This window comes from Balaenoptera borealis (assembly GCF_965194805.1).
Source record: "Balaenoptera borealis genome assembly, chromosome: X".
In the NCBI taxonomy this organism is placed as follows: Eukaryota; Metazoa; Chordata; class Mammalia; order Artiodactyla; family Balaenopteridae; genus Balaenoptera; species Balaenoptera borealis.
In genome coordinates this window covers 111,971,910-111,990,551 of record NC_138881.1, presented here as the reverse complement: position 1 = coordinate 111,990,551, position 18,642 = coordinate 111,971,910, and the positions used below count along the sequence as shown (strand labels likewise).

Genomic DNA, 18,642 nt, shown 5'->3' with positions numbered 1-18,642 from the left:
ATTTGCGACACAAACATATAGAGGCTGTTAGTATTTTGAGCAGACTGCAGTTTGTGGCCTGGGGGGTTGTGTGTAAGATCCGAGTCCATAAAAGGATGTACCCAGGGAGCAGAATTAGGATATTCTGGGTTGGGTGACTTACGAAAAAAATATGAGGAAAATCTCTTTAGGTGTAAGACTTGGAGTATATTTACTAAGAGCACCAAACCTTTTAGTTCACAAGAAGGAATGGTTAAAGTTAAATATGTACATCACAGGAGCTAAGAATTCAAAACCAGTAGAATATGCCATCACGATAGAAATTCATGTACTGAATAGTTCTGGGTTTTCATTAAGCCCTTAAATTTCTTAATAGAAATTATGTGCATATGCCTATACATGTTAACTGTAATAAGGTTTTCTTTATATATATTTTCATACACACCTTTAATATTGTAGCAGAGCGCTCAGTTTTTGGATTTAATTATACTGTTTAAAAAATGCCCCAATTTATAATGGGTACAGTGTTTTAATCAAAATGAACTTTCAGCAAGTCACAATGATAAATCTTTTGGAGAGGCAGATAATCAGCTTGTAATGTCACCTTACTTTGATGCCGGGAGTTGGCTTTTTTTTTGGGGCGGGGTGGGGATTCTGGATAATCATAAACCAAAAGATTATAATTATCATTTTATTACATTACTCTAGTTAAAGAGAATACATCAAAACGAAGATTGCGTTTGGCAGCCCTTTACATAATGGACTTTTGTTACAAGGAAACGTGGCTCTCTCCCCTAGTGTGTATAGAACAACCCAGGACACTTCTGGCAGCTGGCCATGGAGTCCGTCCTGGCTCTGGCAAGAACAGATGGTTTTGGGGTCTGTTGTTCACATTTGATTTCCATGTTACAAATTTTGAATGAAGTCTTTACTGAACGCTTTGTCCTGCAGTCTGCAGCTCCTCACATCAGGGGGCAGTTAGGCGCCGTTCCTGACATGCCAATTTGACACCCGAGTACTGCCATTTATCCCCAACTTGGATTCCCCCTACCTCTGGCCCTCTACTGGATGGAAGCAGTAAGTGTGGGTATACTGCCCTCTGGTGTCCAGCTCGGAGAGGTGCCAAACAGCCTAGCTCTGAACTCTAGGAACCCGGGGGAGACAAATGCCTGAGCTCTCTCTCTGACTCTTGGGAGCAGCTCTGGAGGTGCCTGTTTGAGTACCAGATTCTTATCAGAACGTACTTTCTCCTCTGGGAAGGACCTTGAGTCTATCCATTTCACCACCTTCATTGTCCCAGTCTATACACATTTATTGAGCATCTACTATGCTTTTAATTTTTAATTCAGCAGATATGTATTAGCACCTACTGTGTGATAGGCACTGTGCTCTGAAGCTAGGGATCTAGCAGTGGAAAGGATGCAGCGATAAAGAAAACTCTGTGCCTTAATAGAACTCAAATTCTATTGGCAGGGCAGGAGGTGGAGGGCAAGGAGACAGCAAGGAAGGAAATACATAAATAAGGCAATTAAAAATTTGTGCTAAGTGCTATGATGTAAAAGTAAGGCAGAGTAAAAGAGGGGGGTGGGTGGTGATGATATTTTAGATAGGGTGATGAGGAAAGCCTTTCCAAGGAGGGAGTGTTTGAAAGGAGAGCTGAATGAAGTGGGAGGACATACCATAGGGAACCGAGGCCAGAGAGGGGGAGAGACTGGCCTAGAGACTCACAGCTTTTTCACGGCAGAAGTATGACTAGAATACATGTGTTCCCTGACTCCAAAGCCAATGATCCTATTTCTGTGCTGCATCCAGGGAAAATAACAGAAAAAAAATTATTATTGAGCTTCTTCTATACATCAGGTAGACACCAGGACCCTGGGTTATGAGGAGACACACAAACATGAGTTAGAGTTAAGAGAAAGGCTACCTGTCTAAATGTCTGTGTCCGGCAGGTATCTTTTGCATAGAAAAGTCAGCAGTTATCTGCATGAATGGCAATCTTATTGTTCAAATATGTCATTGTAATCCTGTGGTGTCTGGCGCTAGCCAGGTGAGTGCTGGGTGGCCTGTGTGCCTTAGAGGATGGGCTTCCAGGGTGGCTGCAACACTGGGTCACTTGCTGTTTCTCCCCCCACGTCCTAACCCCGACCCCAGCGGAATAGCTGCTCCTTGTATTCTCCTGGACTGCATGTTGGGAGGGAGAGGCTATCTTGGCTTGCTTTGAAAGGAGCCAAGTCAGGAGGACTCTGTGGATGGAAGGTCTCTATTATTCACAAAATGGCGGTGGTGATGCTCAAAGGTCATCAGATTCAGAAACAGGGTCAAAGCACTAATGAACTGGAACCCTCATCCACATGGCAGTCCAGTCACTTAGGATAGATGGAGGGGACACTGCCTTTGTTGAGAGCCCGCCCCATGCGCACTTTCTGGCATGCCCTTGGCCCTCCCTGCTTTTACCTCTCAACTCCCGTTCCTTTCATGGGGTTATCTATACTATGTGTTTTGGCTTAGGATCTTTCTTTAGAAGAAATAGCCTCCTGTTCTCATTTCTTTTTACATAATGGTTCAAAGATTGGAAGGGAAGATTTTTCTAGTTGACCTTTAAGGCCTGATTTTCATCTCTTTAAAATCTATTATCATATGTAGATATGGTGTCATATCTGACAGCCTAATTGAGGACATGCCTTCGAACATGCCAGTAGGCGTGTAGTAAACGTGTAGTAGGTGACTGGCTTAGCCTTTATTTACCTCTGGTTTTTCTACTACCAAAGGGAATTTTTTTTTAAATGAGCACTTTTGGGGTAAAGAAATTTCTAGCAGAAAACATGTCCTTTTGAAAGATAACGATGTCTCATCTCCTATAATAACATACCCTTTTATGTCCCCCTCCTCCAACTCATAGAATGACACATATGACAGTCAAAAAATGAGAGTTTGAAATGAAATGTGATGAATATAATTTGAGGTCAACTTTTAGTATGGCCTCTGTGAGTATAATCAGTCTCCTGAGGAAATGGTCGCCTCCTCTTCCCAGGGAGACAAATGCTCCTTGTGGTTGGTAGGAGGGGAAGAAATTCTTTCTTTGCCTCCTGTGCTTGCTGATATCCAGGACCTCTTTACTACATGTACTTCTTTCTTGGGGCTTTATGGTTCATTCTCATTTTCTCTCCCCCTCTTCTTCTTCCTTTCCCTCTTTTTCTTTCTCGTAAATCAGCCAGTGTGTGTATATATATATACATATATACACACACACACACACACACACACACACATATATATATGTGTGTGTGTATATGTGTGTATATATATGTATATATGTGTGTGTGTGTATATGTGTGTGTGTGTATATATATATGGCTGATCTCTACTTCTTCTATGTAATCCAGCCAATTGACCAATTGACTCCTCATTTATCAGTTAATAACTAATTGTGCACTGATTACCCTAGCCTTCTCCCAGCCCTGGCTGGGGAGGAACCTGCCCTCATCGACCTCATTTCATCGTACCTCTTGCATCAGCACTGTTTTGGAAATAAGTAATAGCCTTGGGGAGCTTAAATAAAAACAGTAGTTAAGCAGGAGTTCCCCAAGTTTTTAGCTGACTGAGAATTTTTCCCTTTTGGAAATTCTTCCACTGAGTGCTCTCTGCTCTTGTTGGCCACTTTAGTTGGTAAAGTTGAAGGATAGCAAAATGATCCATTTGTGATTTTTCAAATGATAATAGCTTATATTTGCATGGTCCTTTAAAAGCATTTTTATATTTGTTTCACTTTTCTCCTGTAACAACCTCGTGAAGGACATGGGATCATCCTGTTTGATGGTGAGGCAGCAAGATGTAGTTGAAAGCATTGCAGACTCAGAATCAAAGAACCTGGTCTCAGTTTGCAGTCCATGGAGGTGACAGGTGTCCCCTGAGGACTCTGGAAGTAGGTTCTTCTCTGATAATTAAACTTTAAACAAGATGCAATAGATCAAAGCAGAGAGGTGTCATCGGAAGGTATTAACATTGTTAAAGAAGTGATATGTCAATGATAACAGAGGCTGGAGAGAGTAACTGAGGGCGTTCTGCAGAGCCTGTCTAGTTCTGTCCAAGCCTGTCCTATGGCAGGTTTATCTTCATTGTAGAGATGGTTCATTAGATTACAAAGACCTGATACCATTGCACATTTACGTGATTTCACTAACTCATGTGGTAATGATTCCGAACTCACCAATCAACCTTCTGATTATAATTCATCTTTTCATGTAGCTTGTCTATGGAGAGTATGGCCAAGAATATGAGAATCTAGTCTCCCTAGTAGTAATAATTCATATTGCAAATGAATACTTAGGCATTCTGGTTGCATATGCCAGTTACTTGGGATCTTTCTTAGCATGAGTCAGATGAACACCAGGACACTGACAAAATCAAATTTCTTGATGGGTAAAGCTGAGGACCAAATTTTGGACCATAGTAAATTTGTCAAAATGAAGCCTCTTCTGTGAAGCTTCGTAGTGGCTGCCTGGTCGGTTGGCTTTCCCTGGTGACATCCTTCATTATCACCACGCACACGTTCTTTTGAACATTTAAGGATTTTTGTATTTATAGGCTGCGCAAGCTTGGGCAAGTCATTCCTCCTCTCTGAGCCTCGGTGTCTGTATCTTTAGAGTGCTTTGGAAACTGAACAAATGTAAGGTAGTAGTAGTATGATGAGGAGGAAGGAAAAAAAAAAACAGGTTTGAGGTTTGGCATCAGAGGTAGTTTGCCTAACATCACATGTCTAGCTGACGGCAGCCATAAGTAGCATAGGACCCTCGCTATATTCTGGGCACACAGGGGCGAGAGGTGGGGATAAGAAGGCAAAAACAGAGAGAACTCTTGAGTGGGTGAAGGGGGCGTGGCTCTTGGATCAGAGGTGAAACAGCAAGGCTGAGTTCCACCTGAGAAAAGGCGTTGGAGGACTCAGAACAGTGAGAAAGCGCCTAGCCCCACAGCTGAATCCCTTGGCGTGCTCTCCGAGGATCTAAACAGCCCCCGAAAGTCAAGTTTTCCTCCTCACCTTCTAGGTTTTGGCCTAAATCCCAGGAGCAGAGCTTTTCCCCTAAATTTCCGTCATGCCCTCTGCTTGGTTGCTAGATCTCTTTACCTGGGAAGCTAATGGCATTTGCCTTGGACCACTGCGGATACTTCTACATCTTATGTATATGTCTCGTAAAAAATCTTTGAGGGCAGACACATGTTCATCTTTAATCCCCAGGGGCTAACACAGTGCTTGGCAAAATGTCAATAAAAGCCTAAATCACTGACTTATTTAGTGAAGGTCTCTTTGTGAGTAGGTCTGTCCTTTCCTCTTCAAGTCCTGATGCTAAGAGTGAAACAGAGAGTGGCCAGGTTTATTGGAATTGAATCACAGGATGCACAGAAAGATCATCTAGTTCCCCCTACACATTTTACAGATGTGGGCACAGAAATCCAGAAGATTGAAGACACTTCCTGAGGTCCTACAGTTAGTGACAGAGGTAGGGCCAGAAGCCAGATGAGCTGATTTAGGATGGGATGGGATGGGATGGGATGGGATGGGATGGGATGGGATGGGATGGAATGGAATAGAATAGAATAGAATAGAAGTTGTTGAGCAGAGGACTGACCTCACCTCTACTTGGCAACAGCCTGTGGCTCTTTAGGCCTCTGCCACTCTCTGTTTAGTCAAAACTTGTTCAAAACTTCTTTGTGCTGGAGGGAAATGGTTAATTGGATTCCTAGGGGTTCTTCACCACTTGTTCAGTGTTCCTCCTGTCTGGAACCAAAGCCTGATTGCTGGAAGAAGTAAAAACCATCCCACCATTGTGGGAAAAAAAATCCTAAAAGTTAATCATTTCATACAGTCATGGACTTTGGCATGGGACCCTCAGAACCTAACTAGAATCCAGGAATGTTTCCTTTAGGTGATTTTGCTGAGTGAGAAAAAAACATACACATCCCAATATCAGGTTAATGATACACAATTGTGTCCGACTCCTCATTCCTTTGACATTGATAAATGTTAGTGGCTCCAATCTGTTCTTCCTGGATGTAATTTTATGAGGCTCAGGTAGTGTTGTGGACCAGGGATTCAAATGGCCTTAGTTCTTAAAGATTATAGGAAATCCTATAGAAATGGAATTCTGTTGGGAACCCACTGCTTTGTGATTATTTTCTATTGCTATAAACAGTATTAAGCATCAAGTTATTGGCCATCAGACCTGAGAAAGTAGTTAAATAACCACTTACAGGTAGGGACCTATGGTAATTACCTAGCTTTTGTCCACCTACCAGATGGACTGTGTATGCAGTTATAAAATATTTGACTTTGAACTTTTTATTAGTGAAGATACATGCTTGATTGTGTTTAAAGTATCCTATCAGGCTTTCACACATACTTTATAAAATATCTGTTCTTTATTTTGACAGGATTATGTTTAAAGGAGCCTTTTGATGACAGACATTTATCTTTTCTAGATCTTTTGTCCCTGGCGATTTGCTGTAACTTTTATAAGTCAAAGGGTTTATTGATCTATAGATTTTATATTATACTGTGCCTGAATAGCTATTGCTATATTACTGTAGAAACTGACTGCTATATAGTCAGGGTGAAACATATTGATTTTCATAGACTGTAGTATTCTTCGCAGAAAGAACGTGTTGAATTTTAATTTCCTGAGAATGTCAACTTGCCTTGCCTGTCAAGAAATTAAGCTGGGGCTGGTGTTTACTGGTGTGATAGCAGTCTCATACTTGATCAGGCATCATGTCATCTTATTAGATCAGTACCTTTCATAGGCATTCGCCAATCCTTGTATTCATAATCCCATCTTTCCTTTTAATGGTGTGTACTTAGCACCAGTAAGTAAGCAACCAGTAAATGCAAAAACCAGTACCTGGCACATAATAGGCATTTAATTTGAGTTGTTTATTGAGATATTACTAATGGCTGCTGTAGTACCAAGCTGTCTATCTATATATCTATTTATATCTATCTATATCTTATTTAGTCCTCAAAATTAACCCTGTGAGGTAGATACTACCCTTTCCCTTTTACAGGTAAAAAACTGAGGCTCAGAGAGATCATGTAACTTGCCCATAGTCACACAGCCTGGAATCCATAAAAAGTGGCAGAGATAGGGCTGGACCTAGTTTACCTGATTTTGGAGTCTACCTGGCTATACTACTTCCCATAAACAGGCTGGGACTGACTTTGAGATATTCAAATCTACCCTGTCTCTGATAAACAGCAAAATAAGACCCCCCCCAGCTTCCCCAGCCCAAGGGGGAAGAGAGAATTATACCTGGTGTGAAGGGCTGTGCTCAAGCAGTGCTATCTGTCAGCAGCTGTCCGTATCCACAAGTAAAGCCCCCTAAGGGAAGTTTCTCCGAAGGAAGTTCCCATACTGGTGTGTTCAAAGACCTAAATTTTAAATGGGACCACCTCAACATTTCCTACTGATTTATTGCTTCCTGAAGGGAAAAACTCAGTGGTTACTTAAGAAACAAAATAAAAATCAAAAACCCTTATGCAAAAAGGAATGATTGTCCAGAAGAGGCAAATCCATACAGACAGAAAGTAGAGTAGTACTTGCCAGGGCTGGGAGAGGGGAATGGGGAATGAGAAGTGACTGGTAATGTGTCTGGAATCAGACAGTGGTGATGGTTGCACATCTTTGTGAATATACGAAAACCCACTGAATTGTACACTTGGAAGGGGTGAATGTTATGGTATGTGAACTATATCTCAGTATTGTTTAAAAAAAGGAAATGGAACATCTGCTTAGAGCACCCATGTCCTTAGGTGTTCACAGTGCTCTGGGATGCCTTTTGTGGCCCGTGACTTTTCACCAAAGATCAGTGAGTAACTAAAATCAGCTCTGCCCAGGAGCTGGTCAGCATGGGCTCCTAGTTACCAGTGGAGATTTTTAACTCTGATTACAAATTTCCTATGAAAGTCAGAGAGCCAGTTTGGGTCCCTGACACTCTGCAGGATACCCAGGTAAAGGCTATTTTTTTTCCTCAGAAGAAATGTGAATAGTTAAAGTGTAACTTCCTCAAACAACTTGATTTATCTTGAAGTGCAGCAATTTGCTACACGTGCGTTTTTCAGAAAGCACTAATCAATTCCAGGTCAGAATCAGTTAAAGCGCCCCACAAATTGATAGTGAGGTCTTAAAAAGGCTCAGCAGCTTTGGAACGTTAAATTTACTTGCTGTAAATTTGGAATAAGAACATAAAGAATCACTTTCCAGCAAGATGATGAAAATTCATCATGTTCATTATGTGTTTCTTCAGAAGCACACTACATTAATTTTCCAGCTCAACTAAGTGGAGGAAGTAAGGTCTCTTGTTACTAAAAAGTTGCTCTGATGTTTAGAGAGGTGGACCAGTTCCATTAATGAATCCAATCTGCTCTGACTTGTGACACTGCTTAATGTGTCCTAAAAACCCTGATGTTGATAAGTGTCATACAAACCAATATCAGGGTTTTTCCCCTTAAAACAAGACCCAGAAGGTGTTTATAAAACTTAGTTTTGTTTCCCAAGGATCCAAATGCTTACAGTCAGCTCTTGGTTATGCAGGCTAACGGGGGAGAGCAGTGGTGTGGCTCCTTTGAACATCTCTCTTCGCCTTTGGGGTATGTATTGGCACTCATTTGACTCGGGGGCGGCGTCAGAATCAAAGAAGGAGGAAAGTAAAGAAGTCCCGCTGTTCAGCATCTCTCCTGAAAGCCCTCTTCAGACATCTGTCCCACTCTAGGCTGTACTGAAGAATTATAGCATTCCCTCTCAGCCCAGAGGGGCCTTCTCCTAGCTAGATGAAAATAATGAAGTGTTTTCGTGTTTAAAAGCCCTCCTGCTTGGTTGCAGGCCAGCATAGAGACGTGAAAAGAAAAGCAAGGCAACATCGGGCATTCTTTCACCTGCTTTGCTTAACTTTGTTAATAAGAACGTGAAAGCAAAGTAATTCACCTTAGGATACCTGAGATTTGCTGGCTTATCTTTCTAGGCCCTGTAAAACACAGCTTTTGGGGCTTCCCTGGTGGCGCAGTGGTTAAGAATCCGCCTGCCGAGTCTCGAGCTCTAGCTGGCAGCCAAGCGTACAAGCTCTGCGATCAGCGGCCGCCATCGACGTTGCTTCGTTTCCTCTGGGCTCATCTGCGCCACTCGCTCGCCACACACTCCGCAGTCATAGCAGCTATCATGGTAAAGCTTGCAAAGGCCGGTAAAAATCAAGGTGACCCCAAGAAAATGGCTCCTCCCCCAAAGGAGGTAGAAGAAGATAGTGAAGATGAGGAAATGTCAGAAGATGAAGAGGATGATAGCAGTGGAGAAGAGGTTGTTATTCCTCAGAAAAAAGGCAAAAAGGCTACCACAACTCCAGCAAAGAAGATGATGGTTTCCCCAACAAAAAAGGTTGCAGTTGCCACACCGGCAAAGAAAGCAGTTGTCACCCCTGGCAAAAAGACAGCCGCTACGCCAGCCAAGAAGACAGTTACACCTGCCAAAGCAGTAGCAACACCTGGCAAAAAGGGAGCCACACCAGGCAAAGCATTGGTAGCAACCCCTGGTAAGAAGGGAGCAGCCGCTCCAGCCAAGGGAGCAAAGAACGGCAAGAATGCCAAGAAGGAAGACAGTGATGAGGAAGATGAAGACGACAGTGAAGAGGAGGAGGAGGATGATGAAGAGGAGGAGGAGGATGAATTCGAGCCAGCGGTGATGAAAGCAGCTGCTGCTCCTGCCTCAGATGATGAGGATGACGAGGACGAAGATGACGATGAAGACGACGAGGAGGAGGAGGAGGATGACTCTGAAGAAGAAGCTACGGAGACTGCACCAGCCAAAGGAAAGAAAGCTCCAGCAAAAGCTGCTCCTGTGAAGGCAAAGAGCACTGCTGAAGATGAAGATGAAGAGGATGACGATGAGGATGAGGAGGATGACGAGGAGGAGGAGGATGAAGATGAGGAGGAGGAAGAGGATGACGAGGAGGAGGAGGAAGAGGAGGAGGAGGAGGAGGAGGAAGAACTTGTCAAAGAAGCACCTGGAAAACGAAAGAAGGAAATGACCAAACAAAAAGCAGCTCCTGAAGCCAAGAAACAGAAAGTGGAAGCCACAGAACCAACTACATCTTTCAATCTTTTTGTTGGAAACCTGAACTTCAGTAAATCTGCTCCTAAATTGAAAACGGGTATCAGTGACCTTTTTGCTAAAAATGATCTTGCAGTTGTTGATGTCAGAATTGGTGTGTCTAGGAAGTTTGACTATGTGGATTTTGAATCTGCTGAAGACCTGGAAAAAGCCTTGGAACTCACTGGTTTAAAAGCCTTTGGCAATGAAATTAAACTAGAAAAACCAAAGGGAAAAGACAGTAAGAAAGATCGAGATGCGAGAACACTTTTGGCTAAAAATCTTCCTTATAAAGTTACTCAGGAAGAATTAAAAGAAGTGTTTGAAGATGCTGTGGAGATCAGATTAGTCAGCAAGGATGGAAAGAGTAAAGGGATTGCTTATATTGAATTTAAGACAGAAGCTGATGCAGAGAAAACCTTGGAAGAAAAGCAGGGAACAGAGATAGATGGGCGATCCATTTCCCCGTACTATACCGGAGAGAAAGGTCAAAGTCAAGACTACAGAGGTGGAAAGAATAGCACTTGGAGTGGTGAATCAAAAACCCTGGTTTTAAGCAACCTCTCCTATAGTGCAACGGAAGAAACTCTTCAGGAAGTATTTGAGAAGGCAACGTTTATCAAAGTGCCCCAGAACCAGAATGGCAAATCTAAAGGGTATGCATTTATAGAATTTGCGTCATTTGAAGATGCTAAAGAAGCTTTAAATTCATGTAATAAAAGGGAAATTGAGGGCAGAGCCATCAGGCTGGAGTTGCAAGGACCCAGGGGATCACCTAATGCAAGAAGCCAGCCATCCAAAACTCTGTTTGTCAAAGGTCTGTCTGAGGATACTACAGAAGAGACATTAAAGGAGTCGTTTGACGGCTCTATTCGTGCAAGGATAGTCACTGACCGGGAGACTGGATCCTCCAAGGGGTTTGGTTTTGTAGACTTCAACAGTGAGGAAGAGGCCAAAGCTGCCAAGGAGGCCATGGAAGATGGTGAAATTGATGGAAACAAAGTTACTTTGGACTGGGCCAAGCCTAAGGGTGAAGGTGGCTTCGGTGGCCGAGGAGGAGGCAGAGGTGGCTTCGGTGGCAGAGGTGGTGGCAGAGGTGGCCGAGGTGGATTTGGTGGCAGAGGCCGGGGAGGCTTTGGAGGGCGAGGAGGCTTCCGAGGAGGCAGAGGAGGAGGCGGAGACCACAAGCCACAAGGAAAGAAGACGAAATTTGAATAGTTTCTTCTATCCCTGTCTTTCCCTCTTCCATCTGAAAGAAAGGACTCTGAGGTTTTTACTCTGTTACCTGCTCAATGACGGAGCCTTCTGAGGACATTCCAAGACAGTATACAGCCCTGTGGTCTACTTGGAAATCCGTATAGATAACATTTCAAGGGAGATAACCCTGTTGGTGTTGACTGGATATTCGTAAAAACTTTTTAAAGAGATGAGTGATAGAGCTAACCCTTATCTGTAAGTTTTGAATTTATATTGTTTCCTCCCATGTACAAAACCATTTTTTTCCTACGGAGTTTTTTGGTTTTGGTTTTTTGTTTTTGTTTTTGTTTTTTTTGCGTTGGTGGGTTATAAAGGAAAGCAGAATGTTTTATCGTGATTTTTGCTTTAGCAACTTTGGGACAAATTAAAAGTCCTAAACTCTGAAAAAAAAAAAAAGAATCCGCCTGCCAATGCAGGGGACAGGGGATGGAGCCCTGGTCCGGGAAGATCCCACATGCTGCAGAGCAACTAAGCCCATGCGCCACAACTACTGAGCCTGCACTCTAGAGCCCACGAGCCACAACTGCTGAGCCCGCGAGCCGCAACTACTGAAGCCCGTGTGCCTAGAGCCCGTGCTCTGCAACAAGAGAAGCCGCCGCAGTGAGAAGCCCTGCCACCCCAGTGAAGAGTAGTCCCTGCTCACCGCAACTAAAGAAAGCCCACGCACAGCAATGAAGACCCAACACAGCCAAAAATAAATAAATAAAATAAATAAAAATTTTTAAAAGTCTTTAAAACAAACAAACAAACAAACAAAAAAACCCCACAGCTTTCCATCTCATCTTAAAGGACCCCCAAAAGCTTTGCAAATCTACGATGTGGTCTAGAACTACTTCACACCTCCTGAAATGCAGCCTATGTTGTTGTGAATGATAGCAGCTATTTAAATAAATCCTAGAAATGCTGCCCAGAAGTTCAGATCAGGAAGGAGTGGCTGTGCCTTGACTTCCTGTGGTCACAGCACCTGCAGGTCTATGATCCCTGGCTCTATTTGGCCCCTATCTGCTTGGGCTCTCCTGACCAAGCTGAGTACCCTGACACCTTTTATGGCCTGACGTCTGCTGTTGGTTGCACAGGCCTCTTTGTCCACTCCTTGCCTACTGACTCTTTGACATCTGCCAGACTCTGCAGGCCTAGCAAACTCTCAGGGCTGCCCTCTGCTAACCTGTCTCCTTGCTGTCTGAGCTGAAAGCTTTGGCAGCCTGTTTGCATAGATGTAACACCTATTCTTGTGACGGATCTCTATCTGTTACCATGGGAACTAGGCACAGGAAGCCCATATGACAGGCATCCAGTCTGAATCTCTATGGTCATTTCTTGGCTGCTAATGGAGGGAAGCCGGGGCAGAGGTAATCTGATCGAGTGGGTGACCCCAAATTCTTTTGCGTTTGGTGTTGGAATGGACATGCACAGTGCATCAGGCAGCCATGTATAAGCAGACTTCTCTGAGTCTCATTAGGACTTCCATTTTATAGCAAGGTGCTGGGAGAGGATAGAGAAGAGGAAATGGGGAAAGGGGACAGAATAAGAGGGAGGGAGAGAGGATGGGGGGCAAGTGGAATAGGAAATGTACAGAGACGTACTGAAAGGAGGAGTGTTTCTGTGAGTTCAAACAGGTGGAGCTCTGAGTGCTTCTCAAGGTAACTGACTTGCTCTGCTGGGCTCTCCTTTTCCTTCTGTTCCCTGACTAGCAACCTCAGATTTGCATTTCTATCATAGTGTCAAGCTTGGTTACTCTAACAACTGCTCCTCAGATAGATAGCCACCTTTTTATGATACTTTCCATAGACATGAAATTTAGCAAGTGGTGGTAATTACGGTGAAGGTCCCAGCCCCTAGCAGAGAATGTGAGCATGCAGGGTACGTGCACGTGCCACGATGTTGCTTTGGTGCTGGGCCAGGGGCTTAGAGCTAATCCTCTGTCTCCCACAGAGAAGATGGGAGGGAATGTCTGGGGTTTTCAGTAAGGAGGATCCCTATGGTAGCATTTAGGGCTGTCTCTTCTCAGAGCAATTGCTATATTGGGAATGGGCTCTCTGATGAATCACTAGCTTGCGTGATTCATGGAGGTCTTTGCAAATGACAGTGCTTCTGACCCAAAAGGAGTTATGAATTTCTGTCCTCGGCAGGGCTGGGAAGATTAAAGCCCCCCAGGAACCCTAAACAAGCTGTTGAGGGCGTAGTAGAGGTTGGATTGCACACCAGGCAGGAAGGGCCTTCTGGACAAGAATCATGCCTGATTCTCTTTTGGGCTCTTGGCACCCAGAGTATAGTGCAGGCACTCACTGTACACAGCAGCGGAGGCTAAACAGGTAAGGGTAGCTTTTAGCTATTGCGTTTCCCTGGCCTTGGCCAGTTCCTCACTACCAACTTGCCTCTTCCCCACTTTCCTGTGGCTTGCTTACACCTAGTTTCTATTTTTTTTTTAAATGACATCGGAGGAGGTCAGAAATGGAGTGACATCCTGCCGAAGTGTTTTTTTTAATTTATTTATGGCTGTGTTGGGTCTTCGTTTCTGTGCGAGGGCTTTCTCTAGTTGTGGCAAGCGGGAGCCACTCTTCATCGCGGTGCGCGGGCCTCTCACTATCACGGCCTCTCTTGTCGCGGAGCACAGGCTCCAGACACGCAGGCTCAGTAGTTGTGGCTCATGGGCTTAGTTGCTCCACGGCATGTGGGATCTTCCCAGACCAGGGCTCGAACCCGTGTCCCCTGCATTGGCAGGCAGATTCTCAACCACTGCGCCACCAGGGAAGCCCACACCTAGTTTCTATCTACTTCATCAGCCTTGTCCAAGGGTTTCAGAAGAGAAGTCTACTCTAATGTATCACTTCCGCTCAAACGATCTAGAGTTCACCTTTGCAAATAGAAGTCCACTAGTAAAGATAGGGGTGCAACTTATTATTTTCTCAGTTTGTTTAAAAAGTGTTTTATTGGTCTCCTGTCATCCTGGCCTTAAAGTCATTTCATGGAGTCCCCAGTTGCCTCATTTTGAGCCATGACACCTGGCCCAGCTTTAGCCTCTGTGGTCCTGGCAGTGTACCCAGCCAGCCGTGACAGTTGCCATCTGGCCTGTCCTTTCACTCCCCCTACATCAGGATTGACTCACGTGGCAGGAAAACATTACCATTACCTTTTTGTGGATGAGGCAAACCAGTGGATTTACTTTTGAAGTGAAGGAAATGAGACTGAGAGACTTTTCCTTCTAGCCTATAATGCCAGAGAACATCAGCGAGGCAGTTGGGAAAGAAAATGTAGAGCTACCTTTGTGGATGCAGAGGATCGATTCAGAGAGAAAAATAATTCTTTAAAAATGTAGAATTAAAAAGAACAAAATGTAAGGCTGTAATTGGGGGAGGAAATACAATATCATACTGAGAACATCATTTCTGCAATAATTTTCAATAAGTCAGTGAGAACATTGTAATTCCACAGGGATTTGAGATATGAGAAAAATAAATATTTGGAATAAGCCATTATGGAGAAAGGTCCCTGATGAGTTGCTATTCACTATGGCTATACTATAATGATGCTAAAACAGAAATCCTTTGGAGCCTCCGTTTTAGAAGTTTTTATTGAAGTACTCCAGTTCATTGTTGTCTATCCCTTTGGGGTTAACAACACCCCAAGTAGACTGCGAGGGGTTTGATCAAGGTGGTGGTGTTGCCCATCGATCTCTTCCTAAATCACTAGCAATAGAACCTGTTTCGTTCCCAGGCTAAGGACCACATTCTGAAGAGTGCCTGTCACTAAGACTGCAGTTCCAGTGCTGCAGAGGCAAGTTGGTGGATAATTATATGTTCTTATATAGATTGCTTTCAGAGTTGGGTAATTATTGTGAAGCTGACCAGCTGGAACTCACAATTAGCTCAGGTCTAGACTTCCCAGGTCACCAGCAACTACCCGTCCTTCAGGCAGGGTAATCTTGGACACAAATTGTTTCTCTTAAATATAAGGCATATAGGCATTTAAAATGAGTTATGGGTGAACCCTTTAGAAAAAAGAATCTGTTATTAAAACAAAGTACAAAAGCAAATATTATATCTTTTAAAAAGCCTCCTTGTGGAGGGAGAAGTAAGAAAAGCGACGCTCTGAAACAGTTGTGGCAGGGTTAAAGAGAAATGAACTTTACTACTGAATAGTTAGGAAGCTATAAACTGCTTTTTTTAGCCTCCCAATTAGCTTTCCCTTTTTCTTTTCTTTCTCACTTTTATAACTCAGAAAAATGTAGTGGTTCTCCATAGCTTATAAGATCACACCTAAATTCTCTAGCATGGCATCTAGGTCCCTTCCCAGCCTGGCCCCAGCCTGCTTCCAGCCTCCTCTTCCATATGGTCCCATAACCATCTCATTTCATCTATCCATATGGCATTTATAGCGAGGCGCCACGTGCAAGACATTGCTAGGCGTGTGTGATCTAATGCCAAAACACTTCACTTTGGTGAGGGCTTTATTAGTTCACCGTGCATCCTACATGAGCTCCGTTAAAAAATTATGAGGTGCTGAGTGCCTGGGCTGGGGTTGTAGCAATAGCCCGGAGAAAAAAAAGGAGGCTAGGATGTGGTGGGAGAGGGAGGAGTTGAATCAGTGAAGGAGTTTGAAGAAATACCATTGAATAACAAAAATGATGGATATGATCTATCTCCTGTTTTTAATTTTCAGTGATTTTCCAAACTCCTATGAACTCACCTAAAATTATGCAAGATGAAATCAGCTAATAAGCAAGCTGTGATATATTAACACAATGAAACATTGCATAGCTACATGAAAATGTACATATGAAATGTTACTAGTAATACTTAACATTGAGTGTTAATATATTATGTGCCAGGCACTGTTCTAAGCATTTTAATAAATATTTTATCATGTAACCCTCACAACAACCTTCTGAGGGTAGGTAGTATTATTTTCCCAATCTTACGGGTAGAGAATCCAAGGTACTGAAAGTTTAAGTGACTGACTGAAGGTCACATATCTAGCATGCAGCAGAGCCAGGATTTGAAAGTATGTATTCTGGCTCCAGAGTTCATGCTTTTAACTACTATAATGCAGCTGTCTCTGTACATGGAAAAGAACATTAACAAGTATGTAAACTCAGCCATGTGCATATAGATACATTGACCAATACAATTTGCAGTAGTACAGATGAATGGATTTAACATTAGATTCATTCTTTAGTAAAGAAGTTTAAATTCATAAGAAAAGGAAAAGAGTGAGAACGGTTTAGTGTCAGGGAGGTCAAGGGAAAGCAATTTAAGAAGGAGGATATCAACAGTGTCAAATGTCAACTGAATCAGTAATGAACTGATTAACTTAATAACTTTAAGTCACTTAGCCTCCTTTGTCATTGTTTCCTCATCGGTAAAAATTGCTATTGCCTTACAGCTATGTTTTGAAGATTAATGAGATAATATTATGAAAGTCTTTGTGGTTTCCTTGGATAATAAAGACTTTTTCAAAATATTGCAGACCACGTCCTAATGGATAAAGCTAAAGGCAGAATATGTGTGAATTTTCGAAGTCTTATGCAGTAGTCTAAGGTGTTTTATGTCCTTAAATTCTAGTTGAGTGGCGACATAACCTGAAATGCCTTGATGTCTGGAGGGAGAAAAAACAAGCATATTGCTAGTTTGATATCCTGTAGAAAAACCAATTGATGGATTGTCTAATTTTTCATTTTTCAGCATTCATTGTGCACAGTGTGAGCCATCCATGATGTCTCGTTAGCATCCTTTGATTTCTCATTCATCTGTTCACTCATTCATCCATCTATTTAGCAAACGCATGTTGAGAGCCTCCTATGTAACCAGAACCTGTCTAGGTGCTGGAGTTAAGATGAGTGAGACACATAGTCCTTGCCCTTAGAGCACTCGTGCTGGGGAGATGGGTTTGTAAGTAGAGACTGTCATTACACTTTAGTGAGTACAATTTAGTATGGTGGGTACACACAATGTACTCTAGGAGCACAGGAGAGAGAGAGAGTGGGGGGAGACTAAGGCAGGCTGTTGATTCTTTTTCATTAAATTGGAAGTTTGTGTAATTTTTCTTTCTTTCCAGGTGACTAAAATACTAATGGGTTGAGAAGTAGAGAAGACGACTAAAATTTCCTAGTCCTAGCAACTACACACAGAGCACAGACTTCTAGACTCTAAGGCCCTGTGCCTTGGTAGGCAACTGCCATATAAGTGTTTCCCAACCTGCATTACATTTGGATCCAGCTAAACTCATAGCCAAATACTTCTGGTGTCCTCTCTGATCACATATATAAGCCCAGTGCCTTTGTCACATCTTTGTATAACTCTTTAGAGTCCCACCTGCTATTTCTCGAATCATCCATGGGCCCTATTCTGTCATTATATTCAAACCAAGGTCTCAGAGGCAGCCAGGCAGTCCCAGGTCAAGAAGACAACCTGGTATTTCCAGTTGAGTCTTGCATGTCTTTGGCTACTATATTTAACTAGTTTGAAGTGACCTTTTACATTTTTACCAAGTGAGAGATCATGATAATGCTGTAATAGACTTTATGTTCAACTCGCCCAGGCCCAAAAGTACTTGATTACGATCTTAAATTCTCAGTTGTTTATATTATCTAATAATCACACTGCTGTTTGAATTAATGTCACATGCTAAGGGTCCATTGCTAATTTTGTTTCCAAAATATTTATCTGTAATGGAAAAAATTCTTTGTGTGAATCTCTTCTGATGGTTGCATGTAAGTTATAGCTAAACTATAAGCAACTAAAGAGGAGGGCTGTCTGAAGGGCTAGGACCTATTAGTTCTTTCTTTGTTAGTGCTTCTTTTCCTTTTGCTTTTGGCTGTTTGGTTCTCGTCCTATAGTCTTTATAAAGAAGGGGTAACAAGTAGTTTAGGTAGCTCAGGTAAGCATCCTTGTATAACTCTCTGGTGCTTCCAACACAATGCTCAAACTCAACAGTCTCTCCAGTTTGTGACCCATTTAAGTTTTGTGGGGGAGAAATCATAAATACACAGAAGTTAATATGTGTCACCCCGAGGAATATTAGTCTTCAATAGTGTGCAATGCTTTTTTAAAAATAAATTTATTTATTTTATTTATTTTATTTTTGGCTGCGTTGGGTTTTCGTTGCTGTGTGCAGGCTTTCTCTAGTTGTGGCGAGCGGGGGCTACTCTTGGTTGCGGTGCATGGGCTTCTCATCGCGGTGGCTTCTCTTATTATGGAGCACGGGCTCTAGGCACGTGGGCTTCAGTAGTTGTGGCTCACGGGCTCTAGAGCGCAGGCTCAGTAGTTATGGCACACGG

General features: G+C 42.9%; 1 protein-coding gene and 1 pseudogene across 2 annotated transcripts in view; both read left to right on the top strand.

Annotated features, from left to right (window-relative positions):
- Nucleotides 1-18,642, top strand: part of GPC3 (glypican 3) — a 427,066-nt gene that overhangs the window by 178,573 nt on the left and 229,851 nt on the right. The window lies entirely within an intron of this gene.
- LOC309621007 (nucleolin pseudogene) lies at nucleotides 9,060-11,695 on the top strand (annotated as a pseudogene). The gene has a single exon. The product of its transcript is annotated as a nucleolin pseudogene (transcript).